We start from the raw sequence: 18,983 nt of genomic DNA on the forward strand, positions 1-18,983 counted from the left end.
ACAGTGTTCTTGAAGATACCAGCATGAGTTTGACCAAACTGCGGGAGGCAGTGGAAGACAGGAGGGCCTGGCGTGCTCTGGTCCAGGGGGTCACAAAGAGTCGGACACGACTAGACGACTAAAAAACAACAACAAGGTTACTGTATTTTAGTGTTTTGTTGGAAGCCACCCAGAGTGGCTGGGGAAACCCAGCCAGATGGGCAGGGTAGAAATAAATAATAATAATAATAATAATAATAATAATAATAATAATAATAATAATATTATTATAATTATACCAAATTTCATTCCAATATCTCTGTGTTCAGGAGAGAGATCTTGTATTACACATTAGTTTGGGATACTGAGTGGAAAGATAAGTGTGCCAAACTTCCAGCTGCAGGACATTTAAACTTTACTACTTGTGGCAAAGGGCAGCCACAGAGATATTGTGTCCAGGATGAGACCGTAAGGAGTCCACCTTACTGGGTGGTCTTGACCCATCAAGAACTCATTGAATTACCTTCATTACCAAAGAGCAACCTCAGCTAGCCTGCTGCCCTCCAGATGTTTGGGGCGGGCTGGGGCTGATGGGAGTTGTAGTCCAAAAAATATGGAGGGCACAAGGTTGGCAAAAGCTGTTCTGATGTGTTTTCGGCTCACAGGCTGTGGTCTTCTTTGCAGGGAGGTATTCAGACCGGTCTTTGTGCATCTGAAGAAGTGTGCATGCACATAAAAGTTTATACCTAAACGGCCTCGGTCCAGTATAACTGAAGGAGCGTCTCCACCCCCATCGTTTTACCTGGACACTGAGGTCCAGCACTGAGGGCCTTCTGGCGGTTCCCTCGCTGCAAGAAGCCAAGTTACAGGGAACCAGGCAGAGGGCCTTCTCGGTGGTGGCGCCCGCCCTGTGGAACGCCCTCCCACCAGATGTCAAAGAGATAAACAACTACCAGACTTTTAGACGACATCTGAAGGCAGCCCTGTTTAGGGAAGCTTTTAATGTTTGATGCATTACTTTATTTTAATATTGTGTTGGAAGCCACCCAGAGTGACTGGGGAAACCTAGCCAGATGGGTGGGGTATAAATAATAAATTGTTATTATATTATTATATACCAAGAACAAACTTAGTTGGTCTCTAAGGTGCTACTGGGTAATTTTTTATTTTTTTATATAGTTCGAGGTCTTTGTAAGATTTTTCAAGAGGGCTCTGATAAGATCTGGCTGCCGTCTGACCCCTACCCCACCCCACCCCACCCCACTCCAACCTGGAAAGAAAAAAGTGCATGTCCCATAAACAGAAAAACAAAGTTAAGAAAACAGAAGTCACCCTCCATCTGTCCCTTTCTTCGGACAACAAAGCCACTTGGCTAAGCTCCCCAACAATAAACACAAAGGGAGGGAGCCGGGCGGGGGTGGGGGGGTGGGCTTGCCAAAGGGATTGTGAAATGGAGAGGACCTGAAAGTGTGTGAGAGAGAGAGGGAGAAAGAGGGAGAGGGAGATCTTGCTCACTCTCCCAAGCAGCTGAGCTAACGGTCTTTTCTTTTGTGTGGGTTCTTCCGAAAGCTTGACCTTCGAGGGAAATGTCTTCCCTTGAAGCTAAGTGGCAGCTCGCCTGATCACAACCGATGAAGGGGCTGATCCAAATTAAATGCTTTTGGGTGACGTTACTGTCCTCTTGAGAGTCCCATGGACTGCAAGAAGATCAAACTGATCATGGCCACTGGTCCCATCACCTCCTGGCAAATAGAAGGAGAAGAAATGGAGGAAGTGAGAGGTTTTACTTTCTTGGGCTCCATGATCACTGCAGATGGTGACAGCAGCCACGAAATTAAAAGACGCCTGCTTCTTGGGAGAAAAGCAATGACAAACCTAGAGAGCATCTTAAAAAGCAGAGACATCACCTTGCCAACAAAGGTCCGTATTGTTAAAGCTATGGTTTTCCCAGTAGTGATGTATGGAAGTGAGAGCTGGACCATAAAGAAGGCTGATCGCCGAAGAATTGATGCTTTTGAATTCTGGTGCTGGAGGAGACTCTTGAGAGTCCCATGGACTGCAGGAAGATCCAACCTCTCCATTCGGAATGAAATCAGCCCTGAGTGCTCACTGGAAGGACAGATCCTGAAGCTGAGGCTCCAATACTTTGGCCACCTCATGAGAAGAGAAGACTCCCTGGAAAAGACCCTGATGTTGGGGAAGATGGAGGGCACAAGGAGAAGGGGACGACAGAGGACGAGATGGGTGGACAGTGTTCTCGAAGCTACCAGCATGAGTTTGACCAAACTGCGGGAGGCAGTGGAAGACAGGAGTGCCTGGGGTGCTCTGGTCCAGGGGTCACGAAGAGTCGGTCGGACATGACTAAACAACAACACAACTGTCCTCAACCCATTTACTCTGGAGAAACCCAATGGAGTTGAATGGATCTACTCTGGGGGGGGGGGAGATAAAGAGGCTGTGGGGTGTAGTCCCAAGAACAAGGGAAATTTCAGCCTGCCCAGGTCCTGTGAATGTGGAAAAGGACATTCTGATCTAGTAGTAGCCTAGAGCAGTGTTTCCCAACCTTGGGCCTCCAGCTGTTTTTGGACTACAACTCCCATCATCCCTAGCTAGCAAGACCAGTGGTCAGGGATGATGGGAACTGTAGTTCAAAAACAGCTGGAGGCCCAAGGTTGGGAAACACTGGCCTAGAGTACTCATGAGTGAGATCACCTGATGGGTGGGTTAATGTGGTTTGGGGGAAATGGCCTTGCAGGCCAACTTGTACCCCCTGTGTTTGGCTTTGGCCCATAGACTGTAGGTAGCGCATAGCTACTGGATGCTCCTTGGGGCGGAGAGCAGTCCATTGTACCATTGGAAGGATGCCACCATTATCACTGTGGCCATCGTCGCTTCAGCTCAGCTGAGTCCCACAAAGCAACTGTAAACTCTTGATTAGAGTTTTTCCCCGGCAAGTTTAGTTTAAGAGTGCAAACTTGTTGAGAGAAAGATGAATTTTTTAAGCTCTCAGGGTCTCGAATGACAGAAATGTGAGCAGATCAGAATGCCTAGGAAATAATAGAATGGGGGAAATATCTCTGTGTGCCACCCCTGGTGTTTGAAAATTAAAAACTTCTTTCCCGCTGCGTATAGGTTCCCCTCCTTTTCCCCCAAAGAGTCTACATGAAATACTGCCCTTTCCTTAAGAATTCTGTAACATTCCCTCCCAACTGCTCACACCATTGTAAGCGAGAGAAAATTGCATCTAAAAAAAGGATTTAAAAAAAGAAAACAAAAACGGGGGAGATAGGCCTGTTCTCCATTTTCATGTTCCTTGTGGTTTAAAACCTCAGCGCGTTGGAGAATTAAATAACTGTTTTCAAAAAGAATATAAAACACATTCCCCTGCCCCGTATTTCATTCTTTCTTTCTTTTTTTCTCCTACCAAAGCTAAAGAGTGAGATTTGACTCCAAATCTGATGCTGAAATCTTTGAGCAAGGTGGTGGTTTTCAAGCATTCCTAGGAAGCTTCTCTGGAATAGTTCAGTGAGAAGATGGAAGGACAAACTTGCACAGCCTGCTGATTAACCCCCACCCAACTGCCTTACAGATGCAGGAGCTTGGAATCATAGAAGGGACCCTGAGGATCATCTAGTCCAACCCCATGCAATGTAGGAACATGCAGCTGTCCCATATGGAGACTGAACCTGCAGCCATGGCATTTTCAGCACCATGTCTAGCCAGCTGAGCTGTACAGGTGTTGTGTGTCCTGGGTTTGGGGCAATGGATGATGCCCAGCTGTTGGTGCTTTGGTTAAATAATTTTAGACTCTGGGCTTAATGGTTTGGAGTTTTTTTTGGGGGGGTGTAGTGGTTAAGAGCGATAGACTCGTAATCTGGGGAACTGGGTTCGATTCCCTTCTCCTCCACATGCAGCTGCTGGGCGACCTTGGGCCAGTCACACTTCTCTGAAGTCTCTCAGCCCCACTCACCTCACAGAGTGTTTGTTGTGGGGGAGGAAGGGAAAGGAGAATGTGAGCCGCTTTGAGACTCCTTCGGGTAGTGACAAAGCGGGATATCAAATCCAAACTCTTCTTCTTCTTCTTTCTTTAGATGGCAATGTGCATCACTTCCTTCAACATGTGGTATCATTGTTATTATTTTTATCATCATTTAAGGTGCTGGTTTTAACCTTTAAAGCCCTATATGGCCTAGGACCCTTGTACCTACGGGACTCCCTCTCCTGGTATGCCCCACGGAGGACCTTACGGTCTTCAAACAAAAACATCTTGGAGTTCCCGGGCCACAGGGAGGTTAGGCTGGCCTCAACTGGAGCCAGGGCTTTTTCGGCTGTGGCTCTGATCTGGTGGAATGCTCTGTCACAAGAGACCAGGGCCCTGCAGGACTTGACATCTTTCCGCAGGGCCTGCAAGACAGAGCTGTTCCACCAGGCCTTTGGCCAGGGCATAGCCTGACTCCCTCCCTCGGCAATCTTCGTGGAGCTCTGGCCCAATGGTTGCCATTAATTTGATTCTGAATTGATTTTAGAATGAATTGATTTTAGAATGTATTTCAATTAATTGATTGTGATTTTATGTAAACTGTGTTATTTTTACTGTTGTTAGCTGCTCTGAGCCCGGCTTCGGCTGCGGAGGGCGGGATATAAATAAAAATCGCCATAATACTACTACTACTACTACTACTAATAATAATAATAATAATAATTTATTTATACCCCGCCCATCTGGCTTGGCTTCCCCAGTCACTCTGGTCGGCTTCCAACAAAATATTAAAATACAGTAATGCATCAAACATTTAAAGCTTCCCTGAACAGGGCTGCCTTCAGATGTCTTCTAAAAGCCAGATAGTTGTTGTTCTCTTTGACATCTGGTGGGAGGGCGTTCCACAGGGCGGGTGCCACCACCGAGGAGGCCCTCTGCCTGGTTCCCTGTAACCTCACTTCTCACAGGGAGGGAACCACCAGAAGGCCCTCAGCGCTGGACCTCAGTGTCCAGGTAGAACGATGGGGGTGGAGACGCTCCTTCAGTTATACTGGACTGAGCCAGATCAGCCAATTGTTTATGGTTGCTTCCAGACTATCACCATTTTTGGTGGGACTCAATCCCATTCCAGCAATTGTAGCTAATTGCACAACAAAACCTGCTTGCCTGCAAGCTAATTCGAACAAATGCCTATGAAATGCCCAGCACCTTCGTTTCTCCCTGCAAACATATCAGGTTGAATGCTCAGGTCACCACCGCCTGGAAGTGCCCTTATACAAAGGAGCTTCCTACATTCCTCTGCATGCAACCAGCCCAAATGTCATAAAACAGCGAGCAAGTTTCTGACTTTGCCATAACTCTCCATCAGGCTGCATGTTAAGCAAAGTGCAGGCTGGGGTGAGATACAGCTGGCTTGGTATCAAAGCTGTAATGTCTGCATTGGTCAACAATTCATTTTTGTTGCATAGCTCTGACGGGAAGGAAAACGGTGTTTCTGTGCATTGCTCTGGTTCGCCAGAAGTGGCTTAGTCGTGCTGGCCACATGACCCGGAAGCTGTATGCCGGCTCCCTCGGCCAATAAAGCGAGATGAGCGCCGCAAGCCCAGAGTCGGTCAGGACTGGACCTGGACTGAGTTGGCTGCTGATGGACTCTAAATTCCCATCAGCCCCTGCTTGTAGGCAAGAAACATCTGGAGAGCCATGGGGTCCTTCTCTTTCTGGCCAGATGTCTCTTCGGGTCTCTTCCAGCTCTATGATTCAAAGATGGTGGCGCTGTGTGTTAAACCACAGAGCCTAGGACTTGCCGATCAGAAGGTCGGCGGTTTGAATCCCCGCGACGGGGTGAGCTCCCGTTGCTCGGTCCCTGCTCCTGCCAACCTAGCAGTTTGAAAGCACATCAAAGTGCAAGTAGATAAACAGGTACCGCTCTGGTGGGAAGGTAAACGGTGTTTCCATGCACTGCTCTGGTTCAAATATTTCTAATGTTTAAATATTTCCTGTTTAAATTGTATCCTGGCCTTTGGCACATGCCAGAGCCCTGAAAGTAGTTCCTCAAAAGTAACCTCTTCCAGGTGCTTTGTGTCTAACAACAACAACAACAACAACAACAACAACAACAACAACAACAACAATAATTTATTTAAATCCTGCCTTCCCCAGCCAAAACCTGGCTCAGAGCGGCTAACAACCGTAAAAATAACACAGTTCACATAAAATCATAATCATTTAATTGAAATACATTCTAAAATCAATTCATTCTAAAATCAATTCATTCTAAAATCAAGAGTCAAATTAATGGCAACCATTGGGCTAGAGTTCTATGAGGATTACCAAAGGAGGGAGTCAGGCTGTGCCTTGGCCAAAGCCAGGTGGAACAGCTCTGTCTTGCAGGCCCTGCGGAAGGATGTCAAGTCCTGCAGGGCCCTAGTCTCTTCTGACAGAGCGTTCCACCAAGTCGGGGCCATGGCCGAAAAAGCCCTGGCTCTGGTTGAGGCCAGCCTAACCTCCCTGTGGCCCGGGAACTCCAAGATGTTTTTATTTGAAGACCGTAAGGACCTCCATGGGGCGTACCAGGAGAGGCAGTCCCGTAGGTACCAGGGTCCTAGGCCATATAGGGCTTTAAAGGTTAAAACCAGCACCTTGAACCTGATCCTGTACTCCACTGGGAGCCAGTGCAGCTGGTATAGCACCAAGTGAATGTGATCCGGCAGTGAGGACCCTATAAAGAGTCTTGCCGCGGCATTCTGACGTGGGATAAAACCAGGGATGGGGAAATCTGTGGGGCTCTAGATGCTGCTAGAATCTATCTCCCATCCACCCCAGAGAACATGGCCTACTGTAGCTCAATAATATCCAAAGGACTGCAGGCTCCCCATCCTTGGTTTAACCCAGGTGTAGGCAAACTCGGCCCTCCAGATGTTTTGGGACTACAACTCCCATCATCCCTAGCTAACAGGACAAGTGGTCAGGGATGATGGGAGTTGTAGTCCCAAAACATCTGGAGGGCCAAGTTTGCCTATACCTGGCTTAACCCCTCAGCCCTTGGCCACAACTATATCCACACCCTACATTTAAAAACACATGGCTCCCCCCAAAGAATCCTGGGAAATGTAGTTTCCCCCTCACAGAGCATTCCCAGCACCCCTCACAAACTACACTTCCCAGGAGTCTTTGCGGGGAAGCCATGCTTTTTAAACAGGCTTTAAATGTATGGTGTGAGGGTGACCTAGCCGGTGGCTCCATCTGCCCCTATTAATCCTTAGTTTGCCTCTCCTCTCCTCTCCTCTCCTCTCCTCTCCTCTCCTCTCCTCTCCTCTCCTCTCCTCTCCCTCCTTCCGATCCCCTTGTTCCTTAAACTTGCCAGGATTAATATTGTAGGCTCCTTGGAGCGGAGACCTGCCCTTTCTCTGCCAATGTCAGTCCAGGGAGGGCGGGCGGTGGCACTATATAAGTAAGTAAATGATAATTGAAAATCAATGGGGCTTACTTCAAAGGAAATGCGCTTACGAACAGGAAGAGGAAGAAAGAGGAGCTGGGGTCAGAGAGATATCACAATGGGAACATGTTTGATCATGAAATTCCACCCCAGTCGTCTCCTCCGCCCCCTTTTCTCTCCCAAACTGCCTTGTTCTCCAAGGAAGGGTGATTATCACCCTGCTCTCTTCTGCATGATCTATTTACCATACTAAAGACAGGAGCCTTTGAACTTTTATTATCCAATACCAAGGCTGACTTTTCTTCTTGTCTTCTTCTCTCTCTTTTTTTGGAATCCAATCCTTAAAATACTCAAAAGACCTTCCTCTAGAGATTTACTTTAAGAAAGATGTTGAGCTGGGACAAGGGGAGCGGGGAGGGGGGGCTTAATTTCCAGTACTCTTGAGTTTCTTCCCTTTCATGGCACTCAAAGGGGAAAATTGATTTAAGCAATATTACACCCTCTCCCCACCTTCCGAAAGAGCTGCAGTCTCCATCAAGTTCGCTGCAGCAGATTTGGTTTAGGTGGGACATTGTCCTCATTTGCAGTGTGGGAGAGTTGCATTACAAGGCCATAGGCAGACACATCTGTGTAGACTATGAGGATATAGTATAGAGCAGGGGTCAGCAACCTTTTTCAGCCGGGGGCCAGTCCATCGTCCCTCAGACCATGTGGTTGTTGTTGTTGTTTAGTCATGTCTGACTCTTCGTGACCCCCTGGACCAGAGCACGCCAGGCACTCCTGTCTTCCACTGCCTCCCGCAGTTTGGTCAAACTCATGCTGGTAGCTTTGAGAACATTGTCCCACCATCTCGTCCTCTGTCGTCCCCTTCTCCTTGTGCCCTCCATCTTTCCCAGCGTCAGGGTCTTTTCCAGGGAGTCTTCTCTTCTCATGAGGTGGCCAAAGTCTTGGAGCCTCAGCTTCAGGATCTGTCCTTCCAGGGAGCACTCAGGGCTGATTTCCTTAAGAATGGAGAGGTTGGATCTTCTTGCAATCCATGGGACTCTCAAGAGTCTCTTTGAGACCCCTGGTATAGAGCAAAATAAATACCCAAATTAGCAAACTCCTCCCTCTGAATACCAGTTGCTGGCAATCGCAAGTGGGAAAAGTGCTTATGTCATCCGGTCCTAGGGTTGCCGTACACCCGGAATTTCCCTTTTTTTGGCATTTTTGTAAAAAAACACACAAAAAAAGCTCAAAAACTTTGGGTTTGTCTAAAGAAAGCTGAACAATTTTTGGGTTTTTCCTTTTTTATATATAAATGTATTTATTTGGTTTTTCAGTCACATATCCAACATACAACACAGGTTTAAGATTCCAAAGAATCTACTGGATTTCCCCCCTGTCCTTTTTGGGTCCTATTGTTAATTATTTCCTCCTTCATCTTTTATAACAATCCAAAACTTTTATCTCTCCACTGTGTCCAAAATCCACCATTAAACCACAAGTGTTATTCCAATCCTACTAACGATTTTAACTGTTTACAATGGTCTTTAAGATAAATTTTAAATTTCCCCCATTCAAATTCCCCTTATTCAAATTTTGGTCTTCCTGATTCCTCTGGTCATTTTAGTCATTTCTAATAATAATAATAATAATAATAATAATAATAATAATAATAATAAAAAATTATTTGTACCCCGCCCATCTGGATGGGTTTCCCCAGCCACTCTGGGCGGCTTCCAACAAAGATGAAAAATAAACTAAAATGTCACATATTAAAAACTTCCCCGAACAGGACTGCCTTCAGATGTCTTCTGAATGTCAGGTAGTTGTTTATCGCTTTGACATCTGATGGGAGGGCGTTCCACAGGGCGGGCGCCACTACCGAGAAGGCCCTCTGCCTGCTTCCCTGTAACTTGGCCTCTCGGCATAATCCATCAACTTCATCTGCCATTCTTCTCTGGAAGGGACTTTATCTTCTTTCCGGTAACATCTGCGCAGCCCTGGTCACTTTTCTGCACCCTTGGGATTTTGGCACCTAGTATTGCTAAAAGGAATACTTCGGGGGGGGGGGTGTTAAAAGAAAAGGTTATTTTAAACATTTTAAAAACTCATTATATATCATTTAATCTGTGGGGTCTCCCTAAAGCAGTTTCCCCAGTTGCGATTCCAACTTTCCTCACTTGCGCCGGACTTTGGAATTTCTCCCTGGACGTCAATTCTGCCTTAATGTCCGGGAAAATACAGACCATGGGTAGGCAAACTAAGGCCCGGGGGCCGGATCCGGCCCAATGGCCTTCTCAATCCGGCCCGCGGATGGTCCTGGAATCAGCGTGTTTGTACATGAGTAGAATGTGTGCTTTTATTTAAAATGCATCTCTGAGTGATTTGTGGGGCCTGCCAGCTGTTTTTACATGAGTAGTTGTTGTTGTTGTTTAGTCGTTTAGTCGTGTCTGACTCTTCGTGACCCCTTGGACCAGAGCACACCAGGCACTCCTGTCTTCCACTGCCTCCCGCAGCTTGGTCAAACTCATGATTGTAGCTTCGAGAACACTGTCCAACCATCTCGTCCTCTGCTGTCCCCTTCTCCTTGTGCCCTCCATCTTTCCCAACATCAGGGGCTTCTCCAGGGAGTCTTCTCTTCTCATGAGGTGGCCAAAGTATTGGAGCCTCAGCTTCAGGATCTGTCCTTCCAGGGAGCACTCAGGGCTGATTTCCCCAAGAATGGGTAGGTTTGATGTTCTTGCAGTCCATGGGACTCTCAAGAGTCTCCTCCAGCACCAGAATTCAAAAGCATCCATTCTTTGGCGACCAGCCTTCTTTATGGTCCAGCTCTCACTTCCATACATCACTACTGGGAAAACCATAGCTTTAACACATGAGTAGAATGTGTGCTTTTATTTTAAATGCATCTCTGGGTTATTTGTGGGGCATAGGAATTTGTTCTTTCTTTTTTTCCCTTCAAAATATAGTCCGGCCCCCCACAAGGTATGAGGGACAGTGGACCGGCCCCTGCTGAAAAAGTTTGCTGACCCCCGATCTAGACGTATGGGAACCCTAACAAATGTATCCGTTTCAAAGAACGAAACAAACTGAAGGAGTTTGTCCACAAAACTTGTCCACAAAACATGCTTATTTTTATTTATTTCGTTCTGGTGCATTGCCGCAGTAGGGAATGAAAACAAATATTTGAATGGTAGCCTTTCCTCTCGGAGCGGAATGGGTAGGTTTCGCCTCTGAGAATACAGGTTAGAATTTCACACTGCTGACAATATTGTCAGGTGCTTATACTGAGTTGGAATATGCATATTTATTTTCAACATAATCTAAGATCAATTCATTTAGGTTGATAATTAATTGGCTAAAGCTAGTTAATGAGTGGGCAGCACAGGTCTCAGAAGCAATCAGCTGGCATGATATTGCCACCCTGAAAACAAACAACTTATGGCTTCCTAGGTTACATTGGTTTTACTTGCATAAAACAGAGGTTCAAGGTGTCAGCACCTAATTGGTGTTTTCCTTGCAAAGAGATTTCCATAAGGATTTGAATGGCCTGCCTTCCCACAGGGGGATATTATTTTTTCTCCCTTCAAGACCATTTCCCATACAAACCAAAGATGCCCCCAGATCACTTAAATCAGGAGTCAGCAAACTTTTTCAGCCGTGGGCCGGTCCACTGTCCCTCAGACCTTGTGGTGGGCTGGACTATATTTTGAAAAAAAATATATGAACTAATTCCTATGCCCCACAAATAACCCAGAGATGCGTTTTAAATAAAAGGACACATTCTACTCATGTAAAAACACGCTGGATTGAGAAGGATTGGGTTGGATTGAGAAGGCGATTGGGCTGCATCCAGCCCCTGGGCCTTAGTTTGCCTGCCCATGACTTAAATCTACCAATGAAAAAAGAACCCAAACCTGCTGAAATATAAATTATTACTAGATGATTACCTGTATGAAGATAATGTAACATTTATTTGAACTGGCAAATTAGTTGATGAATCAGTTAAAAGTGCGGAGGTTGTTCAGCTACAGAAACCTTTAATCGCTAACAGCCTTACAGAGCTGCTTTGGCAAAGGTTTATTACTGCAATTTCCATTTTTTGTAAAGTTTATGATATGGGGGGAATGTTAAGACATTTCCAGGTATAACTGGAAATGGGGGCGATGGGCTAAACTACGAAAGAAACCCCACACAGAATTGTGTATTATCTTTCATTTTCTCTCATTTATTTTAAAACACACACACACAAAAGGAATCCTGTTGATTTAATAAAGATAATTCCTGGAATGTAATATAGACATTGCATCTTAAAACTCAGAGACATCACCTTGCCAACAAAGGTCCGTATAGTTAAAGCTATGGTTTTCCCAGTAGTGATGTATGGGAGTGAGAGCTGAACCATAAAGAAGGCTGATCGCCGAAGAATGGGTGCTTTTGAATTCTGGTGCTGGAGGAGACTCTTGAGAGTCCCATGGAGTGCAAGAAGATCAAACCTATCCATTCTGAAGGAAATCAGCCCTGAGTGCTCACTGGAAGGACAGATCCTGAAGCTGAGGCTCCAATACTTTGGCCACCTCAGGAGAAGAGAAGACTCCCTGGAAAAGACCCTGGTGTTGGGAAAGATGGAGGGCACAAGGAGAAGGGGGCGGCAGAGGACGAGATGGTTGGACAGTGTTCTCAAAGCTACTAGGATGGGTTTGACCAAACTGCAGGAGGCAGTGGAAGACAGGAGTGCCTGGTGTGCTCTGGTCCAGGGGATCACGAAGAAGCGGACACGACTAAACGGCTAAACAACAACAACAACAATATAGACATTAGAGTCTCTAAACCGGTCCTGTCTCCAGAAGTTCCTTTTCCTGTATAGATAAATCTATTGCCTGATTAAAGATATCTCAGCCATACCTGCATATACAGTGGGCTGCAGCATTATTTGTGGCAGAAGCTGCCCTCTTAGAAGAGGCTTTCCCTCCTGCGTGGGAGAGGATGAGAAGGAATTATTATTATTATTATTATTATTATTATTATTATTATTATTATTTGTCTACTGCCCTTCCTCTGAAGATTGCAGGGCGGTTCATAACAGAAAAATACAAAATGAGCATACATCTTGTTAGGCGGCCCCAGCCACACATAGATATTGTAAGGGCTTGCACTGTAAACAATGGTTTGCACCCACAGAGGTCCTCACATGAGTGAAAGGGGCTTCCGTTCACAGGAGTGGGATCTCCACTTTCCACCATCTCCCCTTACACCAGGCATAGCTCCCACGTGCCTCATCACGAGCTGTTCCTCGCAAGAAGCTTTTCATCAGCTTTATGGAACTGAGGTGGAGATGCACCCATAGAATTGCATCCGCGATCCGAATCCCTTAATCTTTCGTAAAATTGGCTGCCCAATTACTTGTGGCACCTTTTCAATCCATCGAGCAGTTTCAAAACTATCAATCTAACTAACTGACTAATTGAAGAAATGCTGCAGCCTTAATCAAATATAATGTGTCATGTCTTCATCGTGGTGTCACCTTCTTCGCATCAACTCTGCTCCTGTGCTCTGATCATCGTCAGCCTGACTCACATAAATTGAGTGAGTGAAGTTTGTCCCTTCACCTTGGCTGCATTTGGACAGAAAGGAACTTAACCTCCAGCAGGGCTCCTTCCCTAAGTTCAGTATTATGTCCAGATCCTAAACTTTGGTGAATCTCTAGGCCGGTCCTATCATTAGGCAGAATGAGGTGGCTGCCTTAGGCGGCAGAGTTGGGGTGGTGGTTGGGGAAGGAGGTGATGGAGAGCATGCCATGTGGCCTAATATCTACCCACAAGGGCAGTGCAAAAAAAATTATCCCATGGTCAGCGTTGAAGGAAAATTCAAGTGCCAGTTAAGACAGTGGAAAGGGAAGAGGACACCATCTTGCCCTTTGCTTCTGGCAGAAAAATGTCTTGGGCCACCTCTGGTGAACCCTTACTTTAGTTTGTTGAAACAAGCCAGTTTCATAACCTATGGTTTGACTTGTTTCAGCAAACCATAGTTAACAGTAATCACAGTTTCTTGGATCTGGATAACACAGCAAGGTTTATTAAAATGGAAACAAAACCTTCCAAACGCCTCCTTGCAGCCACAGCAGGTAAAGGTAAAGGGACCCCTGACCAATAGGTCCAGTCGTGGCCGACTTTGGGGTTGCGGCGCTCATCTCGCTTTATTGGCCAAGGGAGCCGGCGTACTGCTTCCGGGTCATGTGGCCAGCATGACTAAGCCACTTCTGGCGAACCAGAGGAGCGCACGGAAACGGCGTTTACCTTCCCTCCGGAGTGGTACCTATTTATCTACTTGCACTTTGACATGCTTTCGAACTGCTAGGTTGGCAGGAGCAGGGACTGAGCAACGGGAGCTCACCCTGTCGCGGGGATTTGAACCGCCGACCTTCTGATCAGCAAGTCCTAGGCTCTGTGGTTTAACCCATAGCACCACCCGCGTCCCAAAGCCACAGCAGAGGCAGGCATAAAAGCCCCGATGTTTGATGCGGCTTGTTCCTATCACAGTAAACCATGGTTTATCATAATGTCCAAACCCAGTCAACATCCCCAAGCCTTTAGATGTTTGCCTCTTAAATCTCTGCATATTAGTAGACGGTTGTTCAGAATACAGGAGCCAAGCTAGTTAAAAAGGCTTGACAAGCCCTATTTATCTTTTCTCTCCCGCTTGCTAATTTTCCAACCATTTAACTTATTAATGTACAATGCTTGCTCGCTCATTTTTTAAGCACCTTTTTTAGTATTTTTAATCTTGTTGTCCCAATTAGGTAGCCCTGTAAAAAGTTGCAAGCGGACGAGGAAACATCCACACACACCCCTTTAAAAACAACTACAGCCACACCACAGTGTTCTCCCTTTTATTAATTTATCTGGACAGAAAAGTGATTCCCAAGGCAGGAAAAGGACGGGGGGGGGGGAGATGCCTTTGCCCCCTTGCTTTCAGCCTGAGAATGAATTATTGGATGGGCCGAAAGAGAGGGTGGGGGGAGCAGAGAAAAGATTTCTTTTAACTGAAAATTGTATGTAACGAGAGGTCATAAATGTGAGTACTGCACCTTTAAATTCACAGCTGCCATGCAATAAATATATTTTACGTGGTGGGGCATTTCAAAGGCGGGCATTCCTGGCGTGTTTTCTTGTCTATAATGGAGGGGCTGGTTTAACGCAGCAACATAAACACTCTGGGTCCTGTTGATTTTATGGACTAGCACGCCTGTAATTTATGATAAAGTATCTGAGCACCGGGCAGCTCTGGATGGCTTTGGGGAGGGGGGCGTTAGAGGGGGAGAGAGAGAAAGGGGGAAGATAAAAGGGGGGCGGAATTACAAGCATGCATTACTTGAAATCTGAAACAATATGAAAGGCTTAAAAAGAATGGCGGTGGCGGATTAAATTAGGCCGCGATCCTGGAGGCCTTAAGACGTTCAAGGTGCAGGCTGTTCTGGCCTGCTGGTGTGTTGGTGAAACTGTGCTCTGGACTTGTAAAGAGCAACTGGCCAGCTTGCTCCAAGAAGCTCAGGGCAACCTGCAGACCTCCCGATCTCCTGTTTTCTCCTGGTAGTGTTAGGAACGCATAGTACAGTTTAGGAACTAAGATTAAGAAACTGCTAAGAAAAATTAAGATTAAGAAACTGCTAAGACATCACCTTGCCAACAAAGGTCCGTATAGTAAAAGCTATGGTTTTCCCAGTAGTAATGTATGGAAGTGAGAGCTGGACCTTCTCCTGGTAGTGTTAGGAACACATAGGACAGTTTAGGAACTAAGATTAAGAAACTGCTAAGAAAAATTAAGATTAAGAAACTGCTAAGACATCACCTTGCCAACAAAGGTCCGTATAGTAAAAGCTATGGTTTTCCCAGTAGTGATGTATGGAAGTGAGAGCTGGACCATAAAGAAGGCTGATGGCCAAAGAATGGATGCTTTTGAATTCTGGTGCTGGAGGAGACTCTTGAGAGTCCCAAGAAGATCAAACCTCTCCATTCTGAAGGAAATCAGCTCTGAGTTCTCACTGGAAGGACAGATCCTGAAGCTGAGGCTCCAAGACTTTGGCCACCTCATGAGAAGAGAAGACTCCCTGGAAAAGACCCTGATGTTGGGAAAGATGGAGGGCACAAGGAGAAGGGGACGACAGAGGACGAGATGGTGGGACAGTGTTCTCGAAGCTACCAGCATGAGTTTGACCAAACTGCGGGAGGCAGTGGAAGACAGGAGTGCCTGGCGTGCTCTGGTCCATGGGGTCACGAAGAGTCGGACACGACTAAACGACTAAACAACAACAACAAGAAAAATTAACTGAAACCATAAGCTTGTTCATGCCTGTAAATAAACTCGATTATTAGTTAATGTTAAGTGGAGAGCCTAAGGGAGAAGTGGGAAAATGCTGTAGGTGGGAACTTCAGGCAGAAGCACACCAGCGAGGGGAAAGCTAGCTCGGAGTAGGGGAGGATAGCTTGGAGGCGGAAGGCGGGGAGATTGGAAGACAGGGTTCCCAGGATGAAAGGCGGCGGATTAGGGGTGTAATGGTGTTGGTGATAACTTGAACCACCAAGTTTCTCTTTTTGTTTTGAGTCTAACCCTATTTTTCAAATCTACTCCTTGCCCTTCCTTTCACTAACGGTAACTTAGCCAAAATATGCAACACTTTTAATGGTATAAAATGTCTGCTGAAGAAGCCAGTTGGGTAGCTCAGGCTGAAGGAGAGCGGGATTGGCGCCAAAGGACATCCAGGAAATTTCATAGGTGCATGAAGGCCCGAGGGACTCGTTTATCCGGCCCGCAGCGACTCCTGCCACCCGCTCTTACAGGTGCTGCGCTGTGCAGCTGCCCACTTCCGGGTCAGAGGAGCACCGGAAATAGCTTGTACACATGCGCAAGTGTTATTTCTGGTGCACCACCAGCTCGGAGGAGGCCTGTGCACATGTGCACAAGCTATTTCCCAGACGTGCGCCAGAAATAGCGTGTGCACGTGCGTATAGGCACGCGCTCCCCCGCCCCCCGGCCTGCCGAGCAATCGGCGCTGGAGATACCAGCCTGAGGTGCGGTAGGTTTCCTGACCCCTAGTTTACACCAATGGGCAGCACTGCCTGATTTCAGCAGAGTTGTCTCCCAGTCCTAGCAAAGTAGATTAGATGCTCCTCCACTGAGCTATAAAGGTAAAGGTAAAGGGACCCCTGACCATTAGGTCCAGTCGTGGACAACTCTGGGGTTGCGGCGCTCATCTCGCTTTACTGGCTGAGGGAGCCGGCGTACAGCTTCCGGGTCATGTGGCCAGCATGACTAAGCCGCTTCTGGTGAACCAGAGCAGCGCACGGAAACACCGTTTACCTTCCCACCGGAGCGGTACCTATTTATCTACTTGCACTTTGATGTGCTTTCAAACTGCTAGGTGGGCAGGAGCAGGGACCGAGCAATGGGAGCTCACTCCGTCGCGGGGATTCGAACTGCCGACCTTCTGATCGGCAAGTCCTGGGCTCTGTGCTTTAACCCACAATGCCACCCACGTCCCTATGGAAGATATAGAAAGAGGTAAATTATTCTTTCATACTACTGGAAGGGATTGGAAGGTACAAACTTAATAACGATAACGATGATAATAGAAATCCTGCATTTATTCCTAGATTGGACTAGATGACCCTCCCAACTCTAGAATCTATGAAATCCTTACTCACACCCTATTTAATGTAACTTACGGAACTCAGTGCCACAAGGTGAGGCAGGGTCTACCACAGGCTTCCTCAACCTCAGCCCTCCAGATGTTTTGAGACTACAATTCCCAGCATCCCTGACCACTGGTCCTGCTAGCTAGGGATCATGGGAGTTGTAGGCCAAAAACATCTGGAGGGCCGAGGTTGAGGAAGCCTGGTCTACCACTTTTAGCTTTAATCATGATGGTGACAGACTAGGTAACTTTGTAGGAAAGGACAGACCTATCAGAAGCCATCATGATCAATAGAACCTCCAGGTGCAAGGGCACTCTACCCTTGAAGGCCACGTGCTAGAACAACCTGGCAAATAGGTCCACATAAATGCTGGGGGTCTGGTCAAAGGGGGGGGGATTGCTCTATGGCTCCTGTAGCAGCCCCTTTGCAGCCTGAAGCTTTTCTTCGCTGAGCACAGAGTAGGGGGGGGGGTTCCCTCCCTCCCGTGCCCTGTACTTGATTTCCCTGCTGAGCACAGAGGCAGGATGGAGCCCTCTGCCCTTCCTTTGTCAGCCCACTCCCACCCACCTGTGTGCAATTCCAGGGCACCTGTGGCTTCCAGGCTGGTGCTTAAATGCAAGGATGTTCTAGGGCCGGAGAGAGGATCAGGCTCTTGGAAGCAAAAGACTGGATGATCTTGCTCAGAAACCACGCTGGGCATTTCTTAAGCTCCCGCCACCACCAGTGGCATAGCGTGGGGGGTGCAGGGGGGGCCGGCCGCACCGGGCGCAACATCTGGGGTTAGGGCAAATCCACAGGTTAGGAGGCGCAAATCCACGGGTTAGGGGGCGCAAATTACTTGCCTTGCCCCGGGTGCTGACAACCCACGCTACGCCACTGGCCACCACTTCTAGAATATTACATATATATATATATGGGAATCAGTGACTTCCTCCGATCCCATCACTGCTCTCCTGGATGTTTTCTTAATCTCCCCTCCAATCACCATCCCTCCCCTTTCCTTCTTCAGTCCAGATGTGATCCCAACAGCTGGCACGGCTGCAGCAGGGGAAAGGGGAAGATTCAAACGCTCTCACATAGCAACAGGGGTGAGGGGTGCAAGGGACGATCATTAATCATTTTTTGTAGGGAGAACCTAGCAGCCGTCTGCTCACAGCCTGGCACGGGAGGGGGGGCGGAGGGGGGAGGGATGGAGGCTTGTTTTCGGTGACGTGGCAAAGACTGGGTGTGAATCTGGAGTCTCACTGGAGCACAAGAACACAAGGCTTTCGGGGAGTTAAAGAGTCTTACGACATCCCACCCCCTGTAGAAATTCGTTTCTAAGTTCTGTTCCTTGCTTTCTGAAACTGGGATCACATAAGGTAGACCAGGGTGCAAGACTCCTGGATTCTACTCTATGCTTTGTCGTTGTGCTAAAATCTTGGAGTTGTTGTTTTTAAGTGTGTGTGTGTGATGTGAAGGCCCACCCCTTCCTGTCTTGACCTGTAACCAGCCTTGAGATTCAAATTCAGGCAATTCAGAGTTCCAAGTTACCTGCCTGCCTGAGCCCTGGATTGCAGAGACAGAAAGAAAAGACCTGACTTCCAGCCTCTTAACTGAATTTTAACGGTTAGGCAGTAGGTTCTTAGTAAAGGTAAAGGGACCCCTGACCATTAGGTCCAGTTGTGGCCGACCCTGGGGTTGCGGCGCTCATCTTGCTTTACTGGCCGAGGGAGCCGGTGTACAGCTTCCGGGTCATGTGGCCAGCATGACTAAGCCGCTTCTGGCGAACCAGAGCAGCGCACGGAAACGCCGTTTACCTTCCTGCCGGAGCGGTACCTATTTATCTACTTGCACTGGTGTGCTTTCGAACTGCTAGGTTGGCAGGAGCAGGGACCGAGCAACGGGAGCTCACCCCGTCGCGGGGATTCGA

At 47.3% G+C, this 18,983-nt stretch overlaps 1 protein-coding gene across 1 annotated transcript in view; it reads left to right on the forward strand.

Annotated features, from left to right (window-relative positions):
• Positions 1-371: 371 nt before the first annotated feature.
• MEIS3 (Meis homeobox 3) overlaps positions 372-18,983 on the forward strand; it is a 105,904-nt gene continuing 87,292 nt past the window's right edge. Inside the window, exon 1 of the mRNA XM_077932330.1 lies at positions 372-375. The gene's annotated coding sequence lies outside the window, so the exon portion shown is untranslated. The remainder of the gene's footprint in view (positions 376-18,983) is intronic.

The sequence above is a fragment of the Podarcis muralis genome, chromosome 7 (genome assembly GCF_964188315.1).
Source record: "Podarcis muralis chromosome 7, rPodMur119.hap1.1, whole genome shotgun sequence".
NCBI lineage: Eukaryota > Metazoa > Chordata > Lepidosauria > Squamata > Lacertidae > Podarcis > Podarcis muralis.